We start from the raw sequence: 26,108 nt of genomic DNA, 5'->3' as shown, positions 1-26,108 counted from the left end.
TGGTTTGCGCGGAAAGCGGTCCACAAACATACGTGGGCCTCTCCAGACGGGGCCACTTTCAACCAAATTGACCACGTGTTGATCGAACGCCGCCACCTCTTAGCCTTGATGAATGTTAGAACATATAGGGGGCCAATATAGACTCGGATCACTATCTCGTTGGTATGGTGCTCCGAGCTCGAATAACAATACCACCTAGAATCCCCTCTGACAATCAGGTGAGAGCGAACACTGAAGCCATCCACAACACAATCCCCCCGCGACACCTATAAGAGGGAAATGGATGCCGCTATAACTGCAGTCAACAGAGGACATGGAGATGAAGCATCAACAAATGATCTTCACAATTATCTGAAGAACGTTATCATTGATACGGCCACAAAGATACTTGGCCCCAGCCGCAAAAGGAGTCGGAACGGCTGGTTTGACGATGAATGTAAGCTAGCAACGGAACGGAAGAATGCAGCATACCGAGTAATGTTGCATTCTCAAAGAACGCGGGCACGCGCAGAGACTTATCACGAACTCCGTCGAGCGGAGAAGCGACTTCACTGACGGAAAAAGGAAGCCTGCACCAACAAGTCTGTGAACTCGAAAAGTACAGGGAGTAACCGCACCAGGCGCGCACGTTTTACCAACAAGTCAGCAGGATCAATCCTTATACACCTCGATGCTCATCCTGCCGAGACAAAGAGGCAAATCTGATTTCCGACAGAATGGGCATATTGGAACGATGGGTTGAGTACTTTGATGAGCTACTGAACAACCAGAATATCGGCGAGTTGGAGGTCCCGCCAACCGCCAACTGAAGACGAGGGACAAATACTGCCACCACCAAGTTTAGGAGAAACAGTCCATGCAATTCATCGGCTAAAAAATCATAAGTCGCCAGGAGCCGATGGAATTACAGCCGAATTGGTTAAATATGGAGGCGACCAGTTACACCAAGTGGTTCATCAACTTGTGCTCAGGGTATGGGACAGCGAATCAATGCCTGCCAATTGGCAACGAGGCATTATTTGTCTCATGCATAAAAAGGGAGATATCACACAGTGCAGCAATTATAGGGGTATCACGTTGCTGAGCACCATCTATAAGATATTCCCCACTGTCTTGCTAGGCCGGATAGCCCCATACGCCCAGAACATCATTGGCTCATACCAAAGAGGCTTCACTGCAGGCAAATCAGCAAAAGATCAGATTTTCTCTCTGTGGCAAGCGTTGGAAAAACTGTTGGAATATGGACAACAGCTGGACCGTCTCTTCATCGACTTTAAAGCCGCCTATGATAGCATAGCCAGGCTAAAACTGTACACGGCCATGAGAGAATTCGGTATCCCGACGAAACTAATGAGACTGACTAGGCTGACCCTGACCAATGTGCGAGGCCAGATAAAAGCAGCAGGATCACTCTCAAGACCATTCGACATCAACAGCGATCTACGACAAGGGGATGCCCTATCATGCGTCCTCTTTAACCTGGCCCTCGAGAAAGTGATCCGTGATGCTGAGGTAAATGCAAGAGGTACGATCCTCTTAAAGTCCACCCAACTACTGGCCTATGCTCACGATATCGACATCATGGGAAGAACCACACGAGACGTACAAACTGGCTTCATCCAGATCGAGCAGGCGGTAATCGGCGCGAGATCTTGGGCTGCACATCAATGAAGGCAAGGCAAAGTATATGGTGGCAACGTCAGCACCGAAGACGAATCAACCAACAACATCAAACCGCACTGGTCAAACACGAAGAAGAATAAGGATAAGAGAATACAACTATCTAGGGTCGAAAATCACAACGGATAACAGCTATGATGATGAAATCCGCGCACGGTTGTTGTCAGCCAACAGAGCCTATTTCAGTTTACAAAGACTGTTCCGCTCGAGACGTCTCACCATAGGGTCAAAGCTCTTACTGTACAAGACTATGATCTTGCCAGTCCTCATATATTCCTCGAAAACTAAGAAAACTAACTAACTAAGAAAAATTGCGAACTCTTGGCCGCGTTCGAGAAAAGAATCCTCCGAAGAATTTTTGGCCCCCTACATGAGTATGGACGATTCGGTAGCCTATGTGTGGATAAAATCCGGCTCAATAGGTTACGGTGGGCGGGTCACTTAATCCGTATGGATGAGGATGATCCCACCCGGAAAGTCTGTAAGGGCTATATCTATGGTAGAAAAAGAAGACGAGGCAGACCCTGCCTAAGATGGAGCGATGGCGTAGGTCAGGACGCCAGACAGCTTTTAGGGATATGGAATTGGTGCACTTCGGCGCAAAACTGGGATATCTGGAGTTCCATATTAAGGCAGGCCTAGACCGGATACCGGTTGTTGCGCCGTTGATGATGATGATGTCCTACATAATCTTAGCTTTTTCATCACCGCTCAGCTGCGCATGGGGGATTAATTCTAGTTCGAGACAGAATCAAAGAGGTTGGGACTTGTTGTTGTTTTCCAACCAGCAAAATATTTCACCAGGACATCTATCAGATGACCATTTTCAAGACTCAGAATTTTAATAACTAATAGAAATTATGCTCCGAAAGCTGTTGCTATTCTCGGAAATACGCTTCAAAGAAAAAAAGCTGGAATCAAGGTCTCTAATGATATAAAACAGAATTCTTCCGTCTCATCTGCTTTTACATATTTTCAACTTTATATAAATCATATTATAATTTGTGCTTCTCTACCAACTACAATACTAAAATAAATTGCTTTTTCTCAAACCGGAAATTTTATTTTTTCTGAGGGAAAGCAAATGAAAATATTTGCTAGGATCACGAGAAGGTTAAGTACAGAAAACCTTTTCACTTTTCACTTTGATATTCGTGGTATAATATGAATCCAAGTAAAACGCAATAAACGATTTTTTTTATTGGAAGTGCCCTTTGTTGACGTTAACATTGGATGCAAATAAAAAATTGAACGCCTTCCTCCACAGGGACAAAAGCATCTCAACGAAGAATGTATCAATATCGCGCGAAATTCTTGGAAAAAATTCTTGGCCCGTCGGTCTGGGACGATAAGATGAATTCACAGACATGCACTTCAAGTATTGTGTTTTGAAAATTAAGGCAAAGAAAATTCTACAGATTTCCCAATTGCCTTTCCATTAAGATTGGCAAATTTCCAGATCCTATAAACAAATTCATTTTTATTAAATATTGCCTAAAATGAAGAGGCTGCATCTATTCAAAAGGACACTGCTCAAAGTCTGAATTTTCGCATATTTGTTCAAGGAATATTTGAATGGAATTAGTAGAAGTATTTCAACGCGCACAATGGAGATACTCCATGAAACGAAGCTTGAAACATCTGCAGACCATGTATAACAGGAACTCGACTCTTGATCACTAGCTCAGAGGCAAATTAGGCCTGTGGAATGATATATAGCTTGGGGGGTCCTAGTGTTGGAAAAACGGCCGCAAAGTGGAGGAATTTTTTGGAAAACTTTAAACGTTCGTATCTCCGTTAATATTGAGAATTTCGATTCGTGATCACTTGTGTAGAGGAGAGTTAGACCTTTCAGATGGTATATGGGTTCGGGGGTCTAGGTGCCGGAAAGTGGCCGCACAGTGGAGGAATCTTTCGAAAACTTTATACGCTCATAAGCCTCCAAAAATCAGCAACTTTTCTGGATCCAGACCCCACAACCTACATATGTACCATTGCCAAGCTCAGACCCTCCCCCAATAGTAGTGATCACGAATTAAGCTCTCAATTCTCAATATTAACGCAGCGTTAATAAGCGTCTAAAGTTTTTCCCAAGATTCCTCCAAAAATCAGCGGTTGTTCTGCACCCAGACCCCACAACCTGTATATATAAAGAAAAGGTGAAAGGGTGCCCCCCATTAATGTATATGAATTAGGTGGTAGAGATTTACCCACTCTACTTAATGGGAGCGCGGAGCTTACGAATTTTATTATTAAAAAGACGGGGGCTGAGAGGTTCCAAATCAAATGTAAAAAACTTGCAGATTACAAAAAAGCACGGGAGGTCCTCCAGCGAGTGATAGCTCCTCACTTCACATACATTGCAAAGGAAGAGAAGATCCAAACTTTCCTTTTGAAGCGGAGGAAGAGCCCAATGAGGTGCTCAAAATGCTCCGGGAAAGGGGAACTGAGGTCAAGTTTCTCTCAGTGTCACGTCTGATTGGCATCAGGTCGCTTAATTACCAGACGATTTGTTTTGAGCGCCTGCTGAGGGGCGAAATAGTCCAGTGCCGAAGATGCCAGCGCTATGGTCACTCGGCAGTAAATGTTTGCTGACTGAAGCACAGAGCTAGGAAAAAACCTTCTGTGTCAACTACGGAAGCGCCGGGCATCCGGCTTCGTACCGTGAATGTTCTGCAAACCAATGCTATCATTCGACACTTGTCTAACCCAAACTCCTTCCGAATATCACTGCTGAACATGTCTATTATTCGCAACAGACTTCTAATATGGTTCTCACTACCAGCATATAGTTTGATGTCATCTAAGTACATCAAGTGTGTCAGTTCAAACTTAGCACGTAGGCCATACTTTATTGCAAAACCATGCCCTCCAGCTTCATTCAGTAGCCATGAAAGGGAGTTCAGTGCCATACAAAAGGGACTCAACGAATCCCCCTGGAAGATGCCCCTCCATATACGGATGGGCTCTGAAGTATTAGCACCCTCAGATATACGCACCGATAAGGTAGTATGCCACCCTTCCATGACTGTCGCCAAAAACTTTATTAGTTTCGAATCAATGCGATACAGATGTAGGATATCGATTAGCCAAGTATACGGAACGTTATCAAAAGCCTTGGCATAATCGATATAGCAACTAAAGAAGTTTCTTTGGCCTCTAGTTGCTTGTCCTACAACTACCGAGTCGATAATAAGTTGCTCTTTGCAACCCCTTCACCCAACCCGGCAGTCCTTCTGCTCCTCGGACAGAAAGTTGTTGGTGTCGAGGTGCGCATTGACCCTTCGACTAATAATGGACGTGATCAATTTGTAGAGGGTTGGTAAGCAAGTAATCGATCTTGGGTCTGCAGGGTCCTGCACCGTGTCCTTCTTAGGGATAAGGTAGGTAATCCCCGCAGTGAGGAAGGATGGAAATTCCTGCGTGCCAAATTTCTTATACCAGAAATTCTGCACCCGATCCAGACCTGGGCCCCTCCAGTTCTTCGAGTTGTTTATGGCTCGACGAACTTCCTCTTCGGTAACATCCGCGAAATTTGTGCCAGGCATATTGGCATGGCGGGTACCTTCGGCGGTGATCCACTCAGCATGCTGGGCGGGTAACCGCCAAAGTCTACCCCAATACTCTTTCGCTTCCGTCACAGAGAACTGTATTGTCTGGACGCTCTGTTGGGATTCATTGAGAGATCTGAAAAACTCCGCTGGTTTCACGCGTATGTTGCATTCTGGACACGTCTGGAATGACTGCACTTTATTTCTCATCCCTCTGTTGGAATTGCCAGTGCTGATCTGAATCAGTCTGGCAATGTCCTTAGTGAGTCCCACCGACTTTCCAGACGAATTTTTCATGGTGGATCTCTTTGGTCACTCAAACCAATAACACGAAAGCAAATCTTCTGATCGTGCAATCTAATAGCCGCAACTGGATCACAATATACAAGTGATTGTAGTTGCAGCGGCGACATATCAGCACACAGCCTAGATGCAATCTCATCATTGATTTGAGATAGAATTCCCGGAGTTGCTGGAGATGCATAGAGCCTGGGAATACCTGGTCTAAGCAAAGGATCCATATCCGAGAATTCTATACACTCTCTTTGGAATTCGTCCCGAACCTCAGCGGAAACCTCAGCTGGACGGTGGAGAAGAGTGCTTTGGCGAGTACTGAACCTGTTGCCTGCAGTGCGGCGTGGTGTTGTTGACGCCCCCATCGGCTCTCGGTCACCAGTTTCCCCGATGACCTCAAGTCGAACACGTTCCCTGATGGTGGCCGGGATTGTATCGCTGCGAGTAATAAAGCGATACTGGTCTGCGACTCGCTGCGCAGTCACGTGCGCGGATTGCGGGAGACGTTTGACGAATCTCTGGTGCAACAAGGGGCGGTAAGATGTTGTACCCGCCTTCGCCGTTATTTCATAGTTTATTTCTTCAGTCCATTTCATCCGCTGCCTACACGAACCTGCTGAAGTGGTCGCCACATATTGCGGCGAAACAGCTGCAGAAGGCGGAGCTGTACTCCTGGTCGTCGTGGCACCTAGACGTCGAACCGTCCCACGACTAGCGGTTTCGACGCCGGGCTGTCCATTACGGGAGCCCGACCCAGTCACCAAGTCAGACGACTCCCGCCGGTTATCCGTACCAGACCTTAAATTTCTCCTTCTTCTCATTGGATGGATTTGCATTTTATACCTTACTGCCAGGTGTGGGGATAGCTTCCTTAGTGAGTAATCTGCAAGACTGCAAAGTTCCTGCACTTTCCTCACCTGCCTCCTGAGACGCTGCGGTGGCGTACATCCATTCAGACTGAAGCTATCCATCCCTCCTCCTTTCACAACCGGGCTTGGGACCGGCTTCGGTGGAGTCTTTTCTTTACTTATTTTTTTTTTTTTTTATTATTTTTCTTTATTTGCCTCTAAGGCCAAGGGATTTCTGTTGGGTTTTTTGACCATTTCCCGACAACTTATTGTAACATAGAATTAGATTTTTATTTCTTACTGTTTCTCTTCTCTGCCTATAAATCGTTATCCAAAAATGTTGAGAGCTCACAGTGGCCATTCGATTTGAGTTTTTTTGTTAAGATTGTTTTTTTTGTGCACTTTTCCAATCTATATATTTTTGTTACCTATTTCTTAAAAATAAACAAGTCGGGAAACCGGAAGCTAGACGCTTCAGGTATCAAAGGTTATGTGTATTTCTTTTATAAAGAGATTTGAGGGTGCAGTTGTCCCATTAGCATGTAACAGGTAAAATATGCATATATTATATGAAAATCTCCACTTTCAAGTGATATTGACATTCATAGTCTTGAATTTGCAGAAAAGCGACAGTTTTGACCTAGTATAACTTTGTTAGTAATGATGTGATCTTCACCAAATTTGGCAGGATCATGCTCTATGCCGTAGCCTACATTGCTACATTTTGTGAATCTTAAAGTGGTTCTCCTATCAATTACTAAAAATTATAGTAATGTACTATTATTAACTTTATTTGAACAGGTTTCGATATGGAGGGTATTTCGGAGCCTAGGTACCATGTAATAATTTTTTTCAGATTTTTCGGTTGGGTAGTTTCTGAGAATGGGTTCGCTGAAAAAATTATCACTTTCAACCCCCCACACTCCCCACCTTTTCAACAAATGTCAAAACTACCGGCTTTTAAAAGTACTAACCGAGACCTTTCATTTGATACCCCACATGACTATATTTGATGAACAAAAATTTACACCCGCCTTTTGCATGTATGGGGACCCCCCCCCTTAAATTCGAAGTAAAAGGATGTAACTCACTATATGCGTGAGCATTCACAGTTCCCACCTTTCTACCAAATTTGGTGGCAATCGCCACAACCGTCTCCGGGAAAAATGCGTGTGACGGACAAACAGACAGACAGACAGACGGATAGACAGACAGACAGTAAGCCGATTTTAATAAGGTTTTGTGTTTACACCAAACATTAAAAAAGAGTTAAAAAAAACAAAACGAGCTAGGTAAATTCCTCCGCTACGTTTATTTAAGTGGTTACCCGACTTATTTTCCTTTCTTTCTGGTCACCAATTGGATGTCCTAAAGAAAAGATTGGAAGATATTAGGGTTATTGGTCGGGATTAGCTTCTACGGATGATAAGTGTTCTCAGTTGTTATTTTCCTTATTCTGTATCCTGGCTATATCTTCCTAACTTATTTGTCTTGAAATCTGAGCATCTTCAATGTGAAATATGTCAAAATAAAGAAATTATCCCCAACCCAATGCTTCATTTCACACGTCTGCGAACAAACTGCATATTTGCTAGATAATACTTCCCAGCCATTTCCGGGGACATTTAATTTTTTCTTGTCTAAATGATCCGTCGCAAAAGAGATGAAAATACAATCGTTTTCCTGGAACTTTTCTCAAAACGCGCCGTCCCCGGCATTCGAGCCCCCGGAATGGTGTTGGGGTATAATGAAAAACCATTTAAGACAGTCGCTACGTTGTGAAAGATTGCGGACAACTTGAATGGGGAAGACAATGAATTTAGATATAGCATTGTTCTACATATGTATAGGTTGCCAGATGCTATCATAGATGTGGCGCATTTCCGTGAACAGCACTTAACACCGAAAAGTGTTCAAACTTCTTTTCGCAAAGTAATTTTGTCGCTGAAATGAAATGTTAGTCTGAAGGTGTGAAGTTTTTAGACAATCCTCGTCCTTTTACATTCCGACGCGGCGTACATCAAGCAAAGGGAAAAGATGAACCGGTCGATGTCTGTTTGGAAGCTGTTCGAGAGCGGATATGAGAATGAAAAGTGCTTTTAGCGATTTCGCAAGCAAACACTCGCTTTAGTCTAGGGTCTCCCCCATAGAAATCTCGTCGGGATAGAATTCACTTTATTTGTGCCAACAATATTGAAACTACGGCAGAAGACTTAGCCTGGCTGCCCTTCCTCTATTCCCTGCTTTCAGTGGCAGAGCCCAAAAGAGCATCTCAGCACCAGAAACATAAAAGATTTCAAGAAATTCATCTGGCAAGATTCCTTCCACTAGGTCAAATGTAGCCTAAAAGTTTGTCACTTAATTTCAAGTAAAAAACTCATTTTGCGAGGTTATTATCTACTTAGCACTTAGCAGGAAATTTCTGTGAAAAAACTCCTAAAATTGGTTAAATGTTCAGGAATGAGCTCCAGGCAGTTTTCGCTTTTAAGTCTTAATCAGGAGCTCCTAATTGCTGATATGACGAAAAAGCTTGTTTTCAATCGAGCCGAAATAATAATTTCCAACTAAGCCTTAGACGACAAGGACTCCAGAATTAATTAGTTGAAAATTAATTTGGAGCGTTTGAAACATGGAACCTAAGTGCTTTCACGAATTTCATTGGAGGAATTTCACTTTGTAAATGGAAGGAACCAAAGAAAAGATTTCTCACGAAATGTAGAATTGTGAGGGTGGTTGCTTTCTTGTGGTCAATATGAAGAATGTACTACCAAACAAAGCGATGGGCTTACTAATGAGATGAAAAGGCACCAGATTTGGGCGCAACAACCATTTCTATGTTTTAAATGTCGGAAGAGACATCCATAAAACCCCGTGAAAAAATATCTAGGAATGCTTAATCGTCTTATAAAAGACTGGATGGATTGACTTTCGATAGGAGTAAGCTAATAGCATAACCCTATTAACCCCAATTTGTTTAGTTAGTCTTCAATTCCCCAGTCCTCCTGTTAATTATTTCGCGCTATACTTTCTGCGACCCTAAATAGCAAAATTAGTTGTAAAATAAGTGATAAGATTTTTGTGACGAGTACGTACGAACGCTTAAACCCCGGAATTCTCTCTCTAGCTTGCTCTCCTTTCTTCTGTACGGGCTTTGCATAACCGCGCCTCCCTCGTTTCCTTTGTCTTCCGCAGTTTACTCAGGACAGGTCAGATCATGGAATTAATCGCTTTCCAATCCTCTCCACGTGGTAGCCTTCTCCACACCAGATTATCTAATACTAGCACCTCTCTTAGAGTTTCCTCTAGGTTCCTTTTTATTGCACGAAACTTGAACAATGGAAGAATACGTGCTCTGCATCCTCTGAGTTCCATGGGATCCCATCGCAGTTTGGATAATCGAGTGAGGTGTCCAGTTTAAACCAATACTGGCACTGGCGGTATCCTCCATGGTCCGTGAGAAACTGAGTAAAATAATAATTAATCCCACCGTGCCGTCTCTCTAACCACTCCTTGATGGCAGGAATCAGCCTTTCCCGAGCGTTGCCATAATAATAATAATAACTCCGCCGAAGCCGGTCCCAAGCCCGGTTGTGAAAGGAGGAGGGATAGATAGCTTCAGTCTGAATGGCTGTATGCCACCGCAGCGTCTCAGGGGGTAGGTGAGGAAAGTGCAGGAACTTTGCAGTCTTGCAGATTACTCACTAAGGAAGCTATCTCAACACCTGGCAGCTAGGGATAAAATGCACCACCAACAATGAGAAGAAGGAGAAATTTGAGGTCCGGTACAGATAACCGGCGGAAGTCGTCTGACTTGGTGACTGGGTCGGGCTCCCGTAATGGACAGCACGGCGTCGAAACCGCTAGTCGTGGGGCGGTTCGACGTCTAGGCGCCACGACGACCAGGAGCACAGCTCCGCCTGCTGCAGCTGTTTCGCCACAATCTGTGGCGACCACTTTAGCAGGTTCGCGTAGGAAGCGGATGAAATGGACTCAAGAAATGAACCTCTTCATCATCCGCTCCTATTACGAAATAACGGCGGGGGCGGGTACAACATCTTACCGCCCCTTGTTGCACCAGAGATTCGTCGAGCGTTTCCCGCAATTCGCGCACGTGACTGTGCAGCGAGTCGCTGACCAGTACAGCTTTATTACTCGCAGCGACACAATCCCGGCCACCATCAGGGAGCGTGTTCGACTTGAAGTCATCGGGAAAACTGGTGACCGAGAGTCGATGGGGGCAGAGGCGGCGGCATCAACAACACCACGCCGCACTGCAGGCAACAGGTTCAGTACTTGCCGAAGCACTCTTCTCCACCGTCCAGCTGAGGTTCGGGACGAATTCCAAAGAGCGTGTATGGAGTTCTCGGATATGGATCCTTTGCATAGACCAGGTATTCCCAGGCTCTATGCATCTCCAGCAACTCCGGGAATTCTATCTCAAATCAATGATGAGATTGCATCTCGACTGTGTGCTGATATGTCGCTGCTGCAACTACAATCACTTGTGTATTGTGGTGCAGTTGCGGCTATTAGATTGCACGGTCAGAAGATTCGCTTTCGCGTTATTGGTTTGAGTGACAAAAGAGATCCACCATGGAAAATTCGTCTGGAATGTCGGCGGGACTCACTAAGGCAGGACATTGCTAGACTGATTCAGATCAGCACTGGCAGTGCCAGCCGACGGGTGAGAAATAAAGTGCAGAGGGTTTACCGGAATTATGCCATCCCCTGTGAGACACCCGTTGTTGAAATTCTGGACACACTAAAACAGAAACTTTCTGTCATATGCAGTCGGTTACGACGGTATGGCGTAAGTTATTCTAGACGTGTCCAGAATGCAACATACGCGAGGAACCAGCGGAGCTTTTTCAGATCTCTCAACGAATCCCAACAGAGCGTCCAGACAATACAGTTCTCGGTGACGGAAGCGAAAGAGTATTGGGGTGGACTTTGGGGGTTACCTGCCCAGCATGCTGAGTGGATCACCGCCGAAGGCACCCGCTATGCCAATACACCTGGCATGAATTTCGCGGATATTAGCGAAGAGGAAGTTCGACGAGCCATAAACATCTCGAAGAACTGGAGGGGCCCAGGTCTGGATCGGGTGCAAAATTTCTGGTACAAGAAATTTACCAGCGTACACAGTCGGTTGGCCAACAACATTCTGTCCGAGGAGCAGAAGGGCTGCCGAGTTGGGTCAAGGGGTTGCAAAGAGCAACTCATTATCGACTCGGTAGTTGTAGGACAAGCAACTAGAGGCCAAAGAAACTTCTTTAGTTGCTATATCGATTATGCCAAGGCTTTTGATAGCGTTCCGCACACCTGGCTAATCGATATCCTACATCTGTATCGCATTGATCCGAAACTAATAAAGTTTTTGGCGACAGTCATGGAAGGGTGGCATACCACTTTATCAGTCCGTACATCTGAGGGTGCTAATACCTCAGAGCCCATCCGTATACGGCGGGGCATCTTCCAGGGGGATTCATTGAGTCCCCTTTGGTTTTGTATGGCACTGAACCCCCTTTCATGGCTACTGAATGATGCTAGAGGGCATGGTTTTGCAATACGTGCTAAGTGCGAACTGACACACTTGATGTACTTAGATGACATCAAGCTGTATGCTGGTACTGACGACCATCTTAGAAGTCTGTTGCGAATAATAGACGTGTTCAGCCGTGATATTCGGATGGAGTTTGGATTAGACAAATGTTGAATTCAAGCCATCCGCAAGGGTCATCACGAGCCACATGCCGGACATAGCATTGGTGACCTCCACATCGAAGCTATGACCGAGACAGACTTCTACAAGTACCTAGGAATTCTGCAAGGAACCCATGCTCGAGTTGGTGATCTGAAAGAAGCTCTGCTGTCCGAATTCCTGCGACGTGTAAAGCTGGTGCTGAAATCGCATCTCTCGGGGAAGAATAAAATAAGCGCGTTGAATGTATTCGCTATCCCTTCACTGGCTTATGCATTCGGAATATTGCCGTGGACGAAGACCGATCTGGAAAACGTCCAGCGGCGGATACGGACAACTATGTCCAAATTCCGAATGCATCACCCAAAGTCTGCCGTGGAGCGGATGAACCTGCCTCGTGACATCGGAGGTAGAGGCGTGGTTGACGTGGCGGCACAACATTATCGCCAAGTCGACTCGCTGCGCGCTTATTTTTACAGCAAAGAGCAGGCGAGTCCCTTGCATGCGGTTGGCTGTAAGGCAGACTGTGGACTGACTCCACTTAACTTGAAGGATCGATCTTTCAATCCTCTGAGTGGGGTGAAGTCGGACCAAGAGCGGATCGATGAATGGAAGTCGAAGGCAATGCACGGTAAACACGTGAATTGTCTTTGGCAGCCATTTGTCGATTTGCATCTGTCGAACAGATGGCTGTGTGCTGGGGAGCTCTTTGCTGAGACGAAGGGGTTCATGTGTGCCATTCAGGATGGCGTGGTCGCCACCCGGGCTTATAAAAAGCTCATCATTAAAGAACGGGTGGAGAACGACCAGTGCAGAATGTGTGGTTCGGCGTTAGAGACGTTGGACCATCTCATTTCTGGCTGTACTGTTATGGCACCGGTGCAATACATCACCAGGCATAATGCTGTATGTAAGGTTATCCATCAAAACCTTGCATATAAGCATGGGCTGATTACGGGAACATGTCCGGTTTACCGATATGAGCCGCAAGCAGTACTTGATAGTTCTGCTTACAGCATGTATTGGGACCGGCAAGTTCTGACTGATCGCCATACCGCACACAACAAGCCTGACGTACTGCTAGTTGACAAGACGGGTCGCTCCGCGTATATTATTCATGTTGCTATCCCCCATAATAGCAACATTGAACGGAAATACGTGGAGAAGAAGGTGAACTATGAGCCATTGGCTCGTGAAAGCAAAGAAATTTGGCGTCTCGAGCGGGTGGTCGTAGTTCCCATAATATTGTCAGCTACAGGTATTGTACCTAAATCCCTGACGGCTTCCCTTGATGTCCTGGGACTTTCGCACAGTCTGGTTCAAACCATGCAGAAGTACACCATTCGGCATACGTGCTCGATGTTGCGGGGAGTACTCGACGGATTCTCCCACTGACCTACCACCGGCCACCACCACCAGCGCCCCTTTAGTTTTTAAGTAGGTAGGATCGTCCGAGCCTAAATGCTTGGCACTTAGTGCTAGTATTAGGTAAAATCCGGCATCTGCCGAGATTCTGATAACTCGGAACATAATAATATGGTCAGGAGATGCCTCACTGTGTCCTAAAAGAGCTATTGTGCCCCTTTACTAGTTTTATTATATCTATAAACTGAAGTACCATAAATCGTTTAAACCTACAACCGATAGAAATTTTATTATGTTCCATACTTCCAAATGCTTCAACCTGGCATCTGATATGAAGTATTCTCACAAGGGCCTGAACCTATATTGCATAAGTGCCAGACACTGTCCCAGAACATGTATAGAGGTCACTCTCCTCAAAGAATCCACAGATAGTATCCATCCTTAGCTTCCCCACGTGATCAGTGAACATTCCCACTGTGATCCGGAGGATCTTTTTGGTAAGATTTAAACAATGGAATGTTCCATTCCTATCAAGTTCACTCAGTAAAATTAGCTCACTCATTCCTCTTCATTTTTCAGAGTCGTAGCCATGAAACCATTCCCGACTCCATAGAATGACTTTGGCCCGTATACCGGTATCGCTGCTACTTCCCTGTCTACCTCGTCAACCGTTTTTGGCCTTCTAACCTAATGTGGCCTGGAACGCAGAATATAGATATCGTATTGATCGAATCAAGCATGCTTCCCATGTCAATTTGAAATCTACCTAGGGGACCTAAGTGCCCTAATAGCCGCTTGGCTGTCGGTTAGAATAGCAATGTTTTGCCTCCCCCCCCCCCATAGTTCACCTAGGGTTGAAGGGGGCACATCTGTCTATTTCGTCATTTCCACTGGAAATTTGCTGGTATGCTTACCATTGATGCAAAGTGGGCTTTCATTAAACCAATGACCAATGACAGCTCCTGCTTCCTCTGCCGTAAGGAACTCGTCAGTATACCAAGTAATCAGTAGCTAATTTTAGCCGTATGTCAATGTCACGCTCTCCTAATTTACCCAGTTGCTGCAACTTATAAGTAATTCGGGATGCCGCCTAGAAAGAATATGAATTTTCCTCCCATTTAGACAGATCACAAATCCAGAAGGATCTTTAGGGATGCCGTTGGGCCAGTTCTGATGGCCCCACTGATAAACATGCCAACCAGTCTTTGAAGTTTGTGTAACTCCCTGGCTGTTGTGCTGAGTTCAGTTATTCCTGCCCAGATTACCGCCGCATAGGTAATAATTGGCCTTACTATTGTAATGTATATGCAATGCAAGATTTTCGAGATGCTTTCCAATTTTTAACTGCTATGGACCCGCAAGTCATCAGAACCCTTGTGGCTTTCCAATGTATGTTTTCCAGGAAATCCATGCAATGTAATTTAATGGCGCTCAGGTGACCAAACTTGTGCTTCCTAGTGAATTGTACTATTTTGGCCTCCGTTGGATTTATTCGCAGCGTCGCCTTTTCGCGCGAATTACCTCTATGCATCCCGTACTACTGCGCTATCCACCAATTGAAGCAGGGCACTTGGGGCTCATCGTCCTGCCCGGTAAACGTGTTGATATGGATGTAGGGGATTGCGTCTTAGAACGGTAGTTCAAACATAGTTGTCCATGACATTCTCCACCATCTTAAGTAAGAACGATGACAAGTTTATTGGACTCCAAAATTTAGAGTGAAAAGGATCGTTTTTACCCGGTTTCGGAATAAAGACGACTCTTTCCCGTCTCCTTACCCTTAGTATACAATTCAAGGCTACGCTGCCCCTTACCACTCTTAAAAGAGATCCTAAGATGATTTCTAGGCCTCTCTGGAGTACTACTGGGAAAATGCCATCTACTCCGGGTGGTTTTAGTGGCTTAAAGGTTCCCAGTGGTCATCTTACCCTAGCTTTCAAGCATACCTCTTTTGCTAGTTTCCAGTTCTTCCTCCTTCCCCTTTGTTCTCTGTTAGGACCTTGAGTAGAATGTTTTCGCCTTCCGCCGTGAGGTAGGACCCAGTATTACTTTCGTGTGCCAGAACTAGTGCTCAATAAGCAGCGGACCGAAAAACACGTTAAAATTTTTTTAATTGTTAGTCATTGAGATATAATAGCTATAATAGTTAGTATAGTGTTTTGTAAAATCTGTTTTCAAAATCTTGTCAAATCAAAAAGAAAACACCACAAGGGACGGCGCAGGGCTCTTTGCTCTCCATATTTCCTTCAACTCTTCCCAGCGCTCGTTTATATTGTGTGTCGGTTAGCCTTGCAGGTTGCTTCGCTTCGTTATAGGATTTCCATAGACAAAATGGAACGCCGTGGTAATATGGGTGCCGTCGGGATGTTATAATCTTTGTGGCTGGAGAAACTTCTGGAGAAAATACAGGCCATCTAGGCATGTGCGGATTCCAGGTCTCTGCACACGTTGGCTGCCACCACTAAGAAATCTACAAAGTGGTACACGCGCGCCCCTTAGTTGGCGAAGTGCGTCATGACAAGGCAAGCCAGATGTCCCAACTGCACCCGATGGTGGCAGCGTTTGCAATCACCATTGGATTCAAGTCCATACCTGAGGGATCAATTGTCAATTATATTAACGGCGCATTATGCATTTCTCTACACCGTTCCGAGGTCTCGACCAACAACAAGCAACCCCACGTCATCATCATCAACGGTGCAACAGCCGGTATCCAGTCTAGGCCTGTCTTAATAAGGAACTCCAGACATCCCGGTTTTGCGGCGAGATCCACCAATTCGACATCCCTAAAAGCTGTCTGGCTTTCTGACTTACGCCATCGTTCCATCTCAGGTAGGGTCTGCCTCATCTTCTTTTTCTACAATAGATATTGCCCTTATATACTTTCCTAGTGGGTTCATCCTCATCCATACGGATTAAGTGACCCGCCCACCGTAACCTATTGCGCCAGATTTTATCCACAACTTTATGGTCAAGGTATCGCTCATAGATTTCGTCGTTATGTAGGCTACGGAATCGTCCATCTTGATGTAAGGGATCAAAAATTGTACGGTAGATTCTTCTCACGAACGCGGCCAAGTGTTCACCCCCACGTCACCCGCATAAATTTAAGGGTGTATTGGCAAATTCGGTAGCTCGCATTGTCGTCAATCGATCAATATACTCCACAGAAGTGGCGAAAGCACATTTCCTTGCGGGCAGCGCTTTGTTATTTCTGCTGTTAGGTAGCGACTGACGCCCACTTTAACACACAGCAATCTCTGCGTTAGCGTAGCATAGATCCCCTTAATGAAAGTTTCATCGACACAAAGGTTTTGGAAGGACGCACAGTCTAACGCCCCTTCACTGTCCACGAATACTCCCATCGTGTACTCGCTTTTCAAAGTTCTGTCCTCTATCTTTAAAACCAAAGAAATGAAGTGAAGACTCACAGGGGACCCTCATAAGAATGTTCGTTTTCAATTAGTGCATGAGAACTCCCTAGTCTCTTCAGACATTTTAACGAAAATTATGTTAAGCGGATTTACTTGAAATTCCTCAGATTCGAATAGTCATCTCTTCCAGCTTAGGTATGAATACTACCTTTACCTTCTGCCAAGAGGTAGGAACGTGGCGCACAGCAACGCATCCTCGAATCATCTTTCTTAAAAGCTACTTTAAGTGGTCTATACTCTCCTTTACCATCGCTGGATAGATGCCACCTACGCCAGGTGCTTTGAAGTCTTCAAAGGATAGTTTAGCGGCTTTCCCTTTTTCATTGGTAAGAACCACTCCCGCAGTGTTCAAAGTCCCCTTACAAAACCTGCGTATTGAGAGGTTTGCAGAAACCGCTAGTTCTCTCTCTTCCACTTCTGAGACGTGTTCTTCCAGGTGGTGTACTTCCAAGAGAGTCCGTATAGAATTAATTCTAGAGTTCGTTAAAGTGCCACCTGATTTACTAAAAGAGGCCAACTTGGCCGATTCATCTTTGTTAAGGACTTTGCACAGCCTGAAAATCTTCTTTTCTTCTTCGAGCTCCTCATAGTATACTCTAAAGGAATCTCGTTTCGAATTTCAATTGATATTCTACCGCCAATGGAGTCTCCAGTTGCCTAGGAGACTCCAATTTGTCGACAAGAAGTATTTTGTCTTTTTACTACAGACTGTTTGCCTGCAATAGCCAGACTCAATTCTAAGTAACGGTGATTTGAAAGTGAGATTTCACCAAACAATCCAGTCTTGCCATTAACCTGAAATTGTAGGTTGAACGTCTCAGCATGGCTGTCTCTAACAATTTTGACATCACGCAGGCCCTCGTTCTCGAGAATCTCTTAAAGAAGAAGATCATAACCCCCTTTGCTGATCCAATACCACACATTCTGTTAACACGAGCCCCTGGTTTTTAGTCCAGAAATGTATAAGGACAGTATTGCCATTTTGCGCGCCTTGCTGCCAGTTGACGGAAAGAAGGTTTGGCCTGCTGCTGGTTAATTTGAGTAACATCTATGTTTGTAGACATATGTGTAGTCTAATATGAAAACCGTCATTCACTGAACGTGGATCTAACCGGAGTTACTAGCTTGTCCTCACCATCCGCCGAAACTTCTGCTTTCACAAGAAAGAGAAGATACAAATCCGATTTCTCTGGATATCGCCGAGTGTAGAAACACCCACCTCCTCATTCTCAAAAAGCTTCACCTTCTTTCTCGGTTCACGGTGTCCGGGCTGCATGGATCTGTTTCCACACACCAGAATTACACCAATTGCGTCCACATCACCAGATTCACTTTCTTCCACTTTTCCTGGTAGATCCCAAAGGAGAAGGTTTCTCCGCGCGTAGATACCGGGTCCAGGTTTTTTCACTGAAGTAGAAACCCTGCCTTCCACAAATTCCTCCGTCGGGGAACATAAATCTGGTGGGCCCTTCAAAATCTGTCTGATGTCTCAAAGTGGCGGGTGAATTAGAGATTTACAACCCATTGCTTCCATCTTCATGTGTTTTGGACACTCTTAGTTTAGTAGTTAACTACTACAGCCCCCCCCCCCCCCCTCCGACAATGTAGTATCCGAGGAGGAGCTCAGGTAAGGCACTAAGGGCATCTATTCCAGCCGATTGCCGTAAAGAAGTATTTCACACGTTCCATGACCAAGCGCATACAGGCTGGGATAACGAATCGGTTAGTCACGCAAAGTATTATATTTCTATCCATTTATCACCAAGGGCATTACTTCCTGGACCAGTGCATTACATGCAGAAATAAGAAACAATAAAACAAGTAGGGAAAGAGGTGGGGGTGTTATCTCGGTCCAAGTGCTTCCACACAATCCATCTCGACATAATTGTTCCCTTACGAGACTAACACGGTTTCAGTTATTGCTTCACGATCACCGATAAGTTCGCGCGTTTGCGTCCTCCCTACGTCGAAAAGACATTTCTACACAATCTTGTGTTTCGGTGAGCCGGCGGTTATAATCACCGGCCATGGAATGCAGGTCGCATCTTCCTTTTTCTCGGTGTTAGGCAAACTCTTCGGCTTCAAATGGGATGCTAGAAAGATGGCACAAGACGACGAGCTGCTATAATGGCGTAAGACGACGTTTCTTGGTCCGAAGTCCTGTCACTCATCTTAATTGGCCTCCAGGCAGGCAATCATGAGGAATACGCTGCAAGTCTCGGGGAGCTGATATACGGAGAGACCCTAAGACTTCCCGACGACCCTATACTCGGCATTAGGTGCAGCCTTAACAGCATTAGATTCCTCCATGTGCTTATTTATTTATTTATGTGATTAACAATAAAGGGAGAATTTTTGTGAATGGCTTGGGATGAAGGCAGAGGAGGAGGAGCTGCAAACGGTTATAATCCCGTAACATTCTGAGTAGGGGCTGCGCGAAACTAACCTCAAAAATATTAAGATTGCGAATATTGTGTGATGGGTCAAGGTAATGAATTTCGGAGGCTACAGAGCTGCCCATCAAGCTTTTACAAAGTTTGAAAAGGACACATGTATTAGTTAAAAATCTACGGGATTACAGAGATGATAGGTTAAGGAAAACCATAAGTTCAGGATATGTGGAGTAGAGAACGAATCTCCTTTGTTAAGATTCAATTGCATCGCAATCACAATTATAGTGAGTAAACTACACTACCGAAGCAAATTCGAGAATATTAGAGAAGAAGGATTTATAAAGCGTGAATGAGGAACAGAAATGGACCTAGGATAGACCCTTGGAGTACTCCCGATAAGGGAAAACGCGGAGACGAGATGCAACCATTGAAGAAGATCCAATTTACTGTACCATCAGAGTAAGATGTTGCCCAGGAGAGAATGGAATCGAAAGCTTTGGAGAAGTCAGTATAGATTGTATGGACGCCGTCGTCCCTTGTATTTAGTGACTTCACAACAAGGTTGGTGAATTTCAACAAACTGGTCACAGCTGAGTGACCATGTTGGAACCCATACTACTCTTTCACAAAAATTTTACCGAAATAAGACGAAAGGCAGTCTTTCAAAATATTTGGAGAACGACAAAAAGATGGAGATAGGTCGGTAGTTTTTGGTCTGGGTATTGTCACCTTTTTCGTGTAAGAGGATAATACCAGCACCCTTTCACATATCCTGAAAAATACCTTCGAACAAACTCTTATTATAAATGACAGTAAGGGGATGGAAATGTTCTGTTTACAGTAATCCTGCTCAAGGACGTAGTGCGGAAATTTTAGCTACCACCACCCGCCAACCGCACGGGAACTTGGCCGACGTGCCCGAGGATGTCGACTCCTGCACAGATGCACTAATTGGAATGGAAGTCCTCTTGACGCCGCTACAGCCCCCTTACGAGGGTTCGAAGTCCGTACCATTTTAGCCTCGACAATAGGAGCACACTTGAAAGGGTCTCACCGGGCCGACTAGAGCCTTTCTTCCCAAGAGGAAGGGCAGCCAGAAAGACGAGCGCAAAGCCCGTTCATTTTGATTGGCGGTGGCCGAGCTGAAGGAATCCCCCCCCTCCCCAAAAAAAATAGCAGATGTTACAACGTTCTACAGTAAAAATAACAAGCGGGCGACATGGCGAAACCAACCAATTAATCAAGTGGTCGAATTAAATCATTTAAATTTTGGTATAAACGAGAATTGTCTATGTTCCTAATGTGGAAAAAAAAACTAAGTTGAAATCTCTAGTCCGAGAATATACACTCTTAAAACATTAAAGCCTTGTCCAACACATACACATATCATTTCAATTAATCGAACCTATCGATAATCCACGAAAATCGAAATAAAAGACAATAGTGCAAAGCCATGGAGATCAAATCTCGGTCTGTATGCACAAAACCTTCCCAATGGTCCTTTCTAATAACTTTCTCATGGAAACAAGTGAAGCAAAAATGATTTTTCACGCCTGGAATCATTTCGACCATGCAATTCGATGTGAATAGGATCTGACCCCATTTGGCATGGATGCAGAAGCAAATCATGAATTTTGTATTCGAATAAACGAAAAAGAAGAAATGAATCATTGTTGAACCTGAATACCTCCGGGTGTTTCAAGACAGACCAGGTCAAGCGTAACCGGAACCGGATGGATTATTTCGCAATCGCATTGTATCTAGTGTAAATCGAATATTGCTGAGGCTGAAGGAAGTGTTGTCCTGGATGCATGTTGAGGGTGTCCGATTTTATTGTCAAGGTGTGTCTTAACCTCGTTTTGTATTATGCAATCCTGATTGAGGTTAAAAGGGGATGGATTTACAGTCGTCAGCTTTATAACGGAAGGGAATAATGGTATTTTTTGACAATATTTCAGGTAAGAGACTATAGTTGTTTAGATACATGTAGTTTCTTGGAAGCAATTCGATCTCTTTTGGATTGAAACCCACGCTCCATAAGTCTGTCTGAAGCAATCCAAGGAATTCGAATTGACTCCACACCTTACTCGCAAATACTGGAAGCCTACCTGTGAACCAAAGGTTCATTGGCTTGAATAAGCAAATATCTACAACCAAATCTGTTGTTTCCTAGGCAATTTTAATAAAACTCTAATTTTCATATTTTTCCCCCTATGCAGACTTTGAAATGCCTACCCCACCCCACACATACTTCCTAAACTTTTCCAAATAAATTCAAATCGATTTCTAAATTGAATAAACAGAAAACTCAACATATACTTTTTCCTATTACCAAATAGGCGAAAAGGATGCCATAGCCTTGGAGAATTTAATTGTGGAAGCAAAACGGATTTATTTTCATGTTAAAATTAATTAGATAAAAATCTTTTTGGGAGGGATGTTCCCGAATATGGTTTCTTTCTAGACATTCAATTGTTGGGTCGCTAGGTATGGGATTATATGGAAATATACTATATTGGGTCCAGTTCGGCTTTTTCGAAAAGTAAGTGCCAACACCGCCGTCTGTCTTCCAACAGAAAAATGAGTCTGTAATAATGAGAAGATTCAGAAAACATCCTACCAGCTCCCCTAGTGTATTGCTTTTAAATAAAAGAGCAGTAATCACCATATTGAATTTTATGGTCAACTAGAGCCCACAGTTTCATGAATATAGTGGGGTGACTATGACATTTTTATTGTCCTGTTTGTTTGACGTCGCTCTACCTTAAAGAATTTCATTTTTTGAATTATGCATAAAGAAAGGGAAGAAAGTAAGGAGTAGTAATTTGACACGAAGAGAGCAATTTTGACCTACTGTAACTTTGTTAATGCCCCATGAATTGGGGCTTAAGAATACACTCAAAGCTCTGCTTGCAGTAATAGCAACCGAAACGTCAACAAGGCCTCGGATAGATACAGACCTCACAGGAATGAACTTTGGCTAACGAAAACGGACTATGATTGACCTCTGGAATATGCACACGCTTCTCAATAACGGTAGCGAGGCTCCTCATAATGCTCGCTTTCTCCAACTTAAGAGCGCGCAGCGATATAAGCTGGACGTAAGCGAAGTAAAATAGTGGGACTCTAAAGGGTACTCCTCTTCCTCTTAGTAATGTGCCTTTGTACTCTGGAAAGCCATGTGGTAGCAGACAAAAATCCGGTGTTGGGTTACTTCTGACGGCTATCACCAGGCTTGATCCCTTGACCTGAGAGCCGATTTCTGACAGATTTCTAACTGAAAGATTACGGTCTTAACCTGGACCGGAATCTTTCAGTTAGAGAGCATTACAATTGTACAATGCTACGCACAAATTTAGACTACCGATGTAGTGGAGCAGCATGCTTTTTACCAGCAGCTAAACACGGTTCTGGGGATACTTCCTAAAGATCACATTGTGATTGTGATGGGTGACCTGAATGCCAAGTAGGAATCTGACAACAACTTAGTCGAGCATGTGATGGGGAAATACGGTCTTGGCAACCGCAACGGTTATGGTGGGAGGTTCGTGGATTTCTGAAATTTCCATCACCTCGTCATTGGTAGCACACTTTTCGAGTACAGAGCCTACCATAAAGTAAGTCGACTTTCAACTGGCCGACGCCGTACAAGCAGTCAGATCGACCACTCTGCGACCAGCGATAGATTTAGAGAGGCGCTGACATCGGCCTCAAAAGGGATCACCATGTGATATTTACTTACGTCCGCTTGCGTGTTGCGTCCGCCACCTCACGTAGGGTTGGGAAGCTCCGACCTCCTAAGTTCAACATCGACCGTTTGTGTGGTCCAGCAGTCTCTCGACAATGGGGAGCTATTTTGCTGAGCGAGTGGCAAATCTACTGGGTAACGCGCCTGAGAAAATCGATGGGCATTGGGCCGCCATCAAAAATGTTATTTTCTTAGGTACAGCACAGGCGTCGGCCACCTTCCGAAGAGGCATAATTAGATCTGGCTGACTGCGGAATCGTGGAAGGGGATCGATGAACGGAAGGGGTTTAAGACTCCACTGTAATGGCGGAAGTGACACGCTCAAACTCTGTAACGAGCGAAATCCCGAAAAGTCCTAGGTAATGTACACCGTAACAAGAGCGAATTTGCTATTGCGCTAGTTAGGAAAGTAGAAAATGCCGCAGTTGGCAATGATTTCAGAACTGTATACCGCATTACGAAAGTGCTTGCATGTGGTCGCAAATCTCTCGATGGTCTTGTGAAAAGCGTCAACGGTCGACATCTCATCCGCTCATGGATGATGGACAACGGAAGAGGTGGAAAGGACACTTCACCATTTTCTTAAACGTATTGCATCCGGTGAAGTTCCTCCTCTTGTGAATCAAATGCTTAGTCACCGTAACATGTGGATGCAGACTGTTCCTCCAAGCAGAAAAAAAGTCATTTCGGCATTTAATGCACTCAAAGGGAGTTAACTCGCTAGGCCCCGCCGAGTTGCTAATTACTCCGTCTGCAGTTACTACTTCCACTCGTACGGAAATCTTGGGAATCCGAGACCTTTCACAGAGAATAGAAGAAGCGTAGGATCACAAATATTATTTCTTCTTGTTATATGTGACGTTCTTCATGCTGCCTCGTCCGGAGGACTTGGAGGAAGTCAATGGACGATCACATCTATTCACAAACACGTCGGCTAGGCTGATGATATCCGCGTGTTTTCTCACCGGGTCATGAACCTTGGCCAAATGGCTCTGGATTTGGAAAGAGAAGCAAATAGAGTCGGACTGAAGATAAACACCAACAAAACCAAGGTTCTCAGTCCGACCGTTTATCGCACTCTCTCTATCTACGTTAATGGGCAGTGCATCGAAAATGTCGATCAATTTGTACATATTGGAAGGGTAGTTTCTGCCAACGGGGGCACCGAACTAGGTGCTGTCCAACGCATAAATAGCGCTAGATCCGCTGGCCTGTTAAAAATCTGGAAATGCAGTTATTTCAACACTATGATCAACCTGAGACTGTTCTGTGCTAGTGTTCTTTTCGTGTTGCTATATGGGAGTAGCGCATGGAAAGTGAACTCCACTGTTACTCAAAAGCTCCAACCTTTCGTCAATACCTATCTGCGTTGTGTCATTGGAGTATGTTGGCCGGACACTATTTCAAACGAAGAACTTAATCAGCGCTCAGACTGGAAGTAGTAGCGGATAGGTCACACATTGAAGGGGGGAGTGACAATCGCGTTACCGACTATGCCATGCAGTGGAATCCAATCTCGCAAGATGACCGAAGAGTGGTTCGCCCCAAGGACACTTGGCGTTGAACAGAAAAGGAGGAGTACGAGAGTCTCAGGTACCGCGAACGATTGTGCGTAGCTGTGGTCGACGCGCTATACCCACCAAGGGTTAAAAGGCAATACTATAACCACCTGGATAGATAGGGAATGATTATGGTTGTTTGAATGTGGTAAATGAGTTTGGCTTTGACGGAATATTCATGATAGCTATCGAACAAATATGGAGATCCGAGCCAGCTCCATTCTGCTCTCCATGCTTTTCTCGCAGCAGTCGTGGAGCCTTAGGGGTTTGTGGCATCCAAACTGCACCCCACAGCGCTACTTCTGTTTGTCGATGTGGTAACTGGTACCTGCTTACCTGCCTACCATAAGAAGGAAACTAACAGTGGAATAGCTACTAGTGCAAATCAATCAAACATGGCATCCGGAATTGAAAGCACCCTATGTCTAGCGACCACCAATACGTTTCTCATGCGATCCCTTGGAACGTCTTAGTCGGGGAGCACAGATAACTCGGATTCGAATTCTTTGTTACTTCAATTACTTTCCAGATGGCTTAGTGGTTAGCGTACTACGCTACCGCAGCAGAAAGTCGCGGTTTAAATCTCACTGGGACTGAGAGATTTGCATCGTAAACTGGATGTCAGATACCAGTCGTCTCAGCTGTGAGTGAGTAGCACAAATTAAAGTCATAACGAACTAACGCAATGCTGACTACATTCCCTCCTAGTTTACCGTCACGGTCTTAAAAGAAGTGTTCTAACCCGTTTCAAGGCTCAGATGCAATTGGATTATCACCCCAGCGGCTATTATTCTCGAGTTTGCTCGTCAGATGCCGAATTTACCTAATACTAGCACTAATTGCCAAGCATTCAGGCTCGAACGATCCGACCGGCCACTGCTGGTAGTGGTGGCCGGCTGTACGTTAGGGGGAGAATCCGTCGAGAACTTCTCACAACATGAAACACGTGTGCAGAATAGTGTGGCTCATAATTCACTTTCGTCTCCAGGCATGCTTCCGTGATCAGCCATTGTTTGTCCGGAAGATTGTGATGAACCATCTTACATACAGCATTATGCCTGTTCGTGTATTGCACCGGTGCCATTACAGTGCGGCCAGAAATGAGATGGACCAACATCACTAACACAGAACCACAAATTCTCCATCGGGCGTTCTCCACCCGTTCTATCATCATAAGCTTTTTCTATGATCGGGTTGCAACCATGCTGTCCTGAATGGCAAACATAAATCCCTTCGCCTCAGCAAAGAGCTCCCTAGCCAACTTCACCCCATTCAAAGCATTGAAAAATCCTCCTCCGATGTCATGCGGCAGATTCATCTACTCTAAGCGGAGTTTGGATGAGGGAGTCGGAATTTGGACATTGTAGCCCATATCCGCTGCTGGACTTTTTCTAGGCCGGATTTCGTCCACGGCAGTAATCCAAATGTGAATGATAGTGAAGGGATAGCGAATATGCTCAGTGCGCTTATTTTATTCTTCCCCGATAGATGCGTTTTCAACACCAACTCTATACATCACAGGAATTCGGGCAGCA

The sequence above is a fragment of the Hermetia illucens genome, chromosome 1, assembly GCF_905115235.1.
Source record: "Hermetia illucens chromosome 1, iHerIll2.2.curated.20191125, whole genome shotgun sequence".
In the NCBI taxonomy this organism is placed as follows: Eukaryota; Metazoa; Arthropoda; class Insecta; order Diptera; family Stratiomyidae; genus Hermetia; species Hermetia illucens.
This window is presented reverse-complemented; position numbering follows the sequence as displayed.